Source organism: Meleagris gallopavo, chromosome 1 (assembly GCF_000146605.3).
Source record: "Meleagris gallopavo isolate NT-WF06-2002-E0010 breed Aviagen turkey brand Nicholas breeding stock chromosome 1, Turkey_5.1, whole genome shotgun sequence".
NCBI lineage: Eukaryota > Metazoa > Chordata > Aves > Galliformes > Phasianidae > Meleagris > Meleagris gallopavo.
Genome location: NC_015011.2, coordinates 40,241,003 through 40,245,148, shown reverse-complemented (window position 1 = coordinate 40,245,148; position 4,146 = coordinate 40,241,003).

Below are 4,146 nucleotides of genomic sequence, written 5' to 3'. Positions count from 1 at the left end.
GAAAGAAAAAAAAGGAAAAAGCAAAAACAAAACCAAAACCCGGAGCTCTCGGTGTCTTTTAAATGAAAGACACATGCAACGCTATTTAGCCTGCAATCCACTTTTATCCCAATAAACGTCCCTCTTTAAAGGCAGCTAGTAAACCCTAGGGATGCCGAGGACAAGGAGCATCTCATGTGCCCGTAAAACCGTAAAACTCCAGCTCCCAGCGGCAGCAGCACAGCAGCGGGGCTTTTTGCAGTGAGACCGTAGGAGTGCGGTTGCCCGCCCGGGGCGTCCCGAGAACTGCCTCGACTGCGGCGCCGCTCTCTCCCTCCCGACAGCCCGGAGTGGCCGTAACACCGACGGCAGCGCTCCCCGCTGCGGGGGCAGCCCTGGACTCGGAGCCACTGCCGCGTCTTCCGCGCAGCCCCCACCGCTGGACTGAGAGCAGAGCCCTCCCGCAGCGTCTTCACCCCGGGGACGGCTCCTCTCCCTCCTCGCCCCGTCTGCGCACTCAGCGCCGTGGTTCACACCGCGGTGTCCGCACCGTTGCCGCTCCGAGAGCTGAAGGCAGGGAGCTACGCGAGGTATAACCACCCCCACCACTCCTGGCGCAAACAAACAAGTAAATAAACATACAAATAAGTAAATAAACAAACCACGGAGCTGCTTCTCAGCGTGGTTAGCTCCAGGGCCCAAATTCTGCTCTCGTTTACCTCTGCGCACCCCAACTGACTTCAAAGGGAAAGAGGGATGCAGCCGAGGGGAGAACTGGCTCCGCTCGTGGCATTCGTTCTTAAAAGCTTGCGAGCAGAAAGCTGACGTCAGCAAACAAAAAACATTTTAAAAATGTTTGGACGGGTCCTTGGGGAGAAGGCGGCAAAGAATTTTTTTTCATTTTTTTAAATCTTGCGCTGAGGAGAGACAGCTTTGAAAAGCATCTTTCTTCAGGGAGCGCTCCCCTCCGGCAGGCAGCCCTATTATCAAGGGCTGAGCGCAGATGTGCCGCTGTGTTTCCAGAGATGGAGTATCTCCTAAACCTTCTGTGAAAGGGTGTGAGGTGTGATGGAGAGACGTTTCGTGGCCAGAGGTGGTGTGAAGGAGCTCGCCCCCGCCGTGCTCGGGGCTCCTGGAGGCACTCCGTCCCCTGGGGTGAACCGGGGGGGGAGCACACACGGCGGGGGTGTTAACGCTCGGCACCCCGGGGTTCTCCGCGGGGAGCGCGGCTGCCGCCTCCTCCGCTCTCGCATTCCTCTGTCCTTTCTTGAGCTCAGCGCTTACAGACCCTAAGGGAAGAATTAGAATCCCGCATAAATCGCACCGACTGCAGGCGTCTCGCTGCTGGAAAAAAAAAAAAAAACGCGTTAGGGAAAGAAATGTGAGTGTGAGAACGGGATGGGACCCATCTCCCGCTCAGGACTCCGCGCTGGGGCCGCCCCTGGAGCTGCTTGCCTTTCCCGGCCGGGACAGCGCTGCCAACTCGTTGCGATCCCCTCCAGTTCTTCTTTTGTTTAAATAAAATGAAAAAGCGACGGCATCAACACCGGCGGGGGTTCCCTTTCCAAACGGCCCAGGAGCCTCCATCCCCACACCTCCTCTGCCCCCTCTCATTTCTAGCACCGTTATTTAGCTATGGGTGTCTGGGCATAAAAAATATAAGTTTTAGTTTTGAATTTATTTTGTTCTCTTCCGCTCAGGGCAGTTAAAACACGAAGTGTCTATGGGGGAATTGGAAGAAATCAACATTGCCTGAGAGTGAACTAAACGAATATAGGGTTATCATTCGCTTCTCTCCACACACACACCCTCCGGTTATGCAGGAAAGTGGGAAGGAGAGGCTGTGAAGGTGCTTCATGGGAGCTATTTTGCGCGGGGCAGGAGAAAAGGAGAGAGATGATTTCGTTGAGTGGGGCCGAAAATGCCAACAGCTGCAGGGGGAAGAGGGTCCGTGAAATAGGAAGGGAAGTGAAGACAGGTGCCCTGATGGTGCGATGTTTTCAGCAGCAGCCGCTCCTTTGCCGAGGCAAAGTCACGCAGGGAGTCTTTTAATTAATTTATTTATTTTCATTTGTTCCCCATTTTTTTCGCAATAGATCAATTCGGGACAATGTTAAAGCAAAAAATGCACCAAGAAATGCTCGTCCCCGTGCCCATCGTTCGGTCCCAGCAGTGTCCGCCCCTCCCCACGGGGCCGAGAGAAGGCGCAAAAGGTCCCCCCAGGGCTCCTCCCTAACCTCCCGAGTATCCCCTGGGGGCTGCGGCAACCACAAGTCGCAGATTCACAACCTCGGCTGAGTCCGAATTGTCCAGACATCCTGTTTGTGAGAAGGAACCACGTGAAGTATAATTTATTACCGTGAGCAAAAAAGGCGCAATATATTTCAGTGCATACTGATACAAGTTGGGTTTGGAGAGTTTTTTTGTTTGTTTGTTTGTTATTGTTGTTGTTGTTGTTTTAAGTGAACATCGCCATTCCGATGTTTAAAAGCAAAGATCGTCCTTCGTAGCTCGGCAGCGAAGCTGCAAAAAGGGCCACATCCAGGTCCCGTTTAACGAACTTTCTTTCTAAAGGGCACTTTTTGTTCACCTAAGAAAACAAAACTCCGTTCTAGTCCAGGAGGGCGGTTTTACAGGGTTTTTTTTCCGCTCGAAGGGGAAGTGTTTCATTGACTTTGTTTGGAAGGACTTTACCCAAAGCCTGAAGCTTCACACATCACTCAGAGCGAAGGAGCAAATGGATTCCTCGTTTGTCGGGCAATCCGATGCCGATGCTGCGTGAGCAGAGGGGGACCACTCATGCCCGGCAGTGCTCGGGCCGCTCCTCGTTCCGCCGGGCCCGAGCCCGGAGCATTTCCCAGGCTCGAAGTTCCGAAGCTCCCAAGTATTGCCCACAACCCAGCCCAAGCGCAGTGACAGCGGACCTTTCACAGTTCTTGCAGTTCGGCGCTTTGGCAATCCCTCAGCTGTTCAGGGTGTTCCTCGTAACACACCTGCACGGATACAAATGAAGATTTCAGGGGAAACAGACGTAACTGGTGCAGGGGAAGCTTCCGCCGTCCCGCTCCCCGCGTTAACAAAGAGGGGTTGCTGTCGGAGCTGCACCAACTTCGACGCTTCCTGCAATACGTAGTGGCTCTCCTTAAGCCATCTAATATTTCTTTCAACACAAAATGGAACGAGATAACGCTGTGAGTGTGGGTTTAATCTCAGCGTCATAGGAAATTTCAGCAGAGATGCTCTGTAAACGCAGGTCAATCTCTTATCTTGATCTAGTTCAAATTATAATGAAGCCTACTTACATATGTGCTATGAAAACAAATTCGACAGGAGTTTTATCTATGTGCGGCCGCCGTTACAGCTCTTTATCAAGGTTAGAAAGAATTTGAACACTGGGCCGTGGGACTCACAGCAGCTTGGCACTAAGCAGAAGGAGGCTCTTAAAGTTGCTCCTATCCGAGATATGACTCTTGCTCAACACTTTCTGTAAGGGAAGCACCCTGCTTCTCACTTGGGGCCCCAGAAAAGAGCCGCGGTGTCTCTTTGTCCTCAGCCTGGACGGGACCGGGGAAGGCGGCTGTCACACTGTCTTCGCGGGGCAGTGCTGCAGGCTGCAGCTCGTGTTGCAGCACTGGTGGTGCTCCCCAAGACCCAGATTCCCTCCCCCACCCCCCCTCCATCTCCAGCACACAGAGATACGCGCGGTGTGAAATGCAAACTGCATTCTTCACATGGCTTAGGAGCAAAATTCATACGTGGAAAAGAAACTCAGCAGTACGCTAAAGCAGAAATTCCTGCTTTTAGCATCCTCCTCCTCCTGGGAACTGATTTCCTATGTGATTTATTCCATTTGCTTGTTTGCTTGCTTCCCCAAATGAACTCAATATAATTTTTAAGTGTAGGAGACATCTAAGGAACGACAGCTGACTTTTTTCTTTCTTTTTCTATTTTTTTTTTTTCGTCCTACAACCCCTCTCGGTCTCCCACAACGCACTCGCTCAGCTCCGACAGCGGAGCATCGAGTACTGCTGCACCTTTGCAAACGAGCAAAGCAGAAGCAGAGCTCTCCCCTGAGAGCAGCGCGGTGTTCCCTGCTGGATCCCGGCTGGCAGCTTGATTAATACTGGGACAGTTCTGAAAATATACGGGCCAGATTGCCGCAGAGAC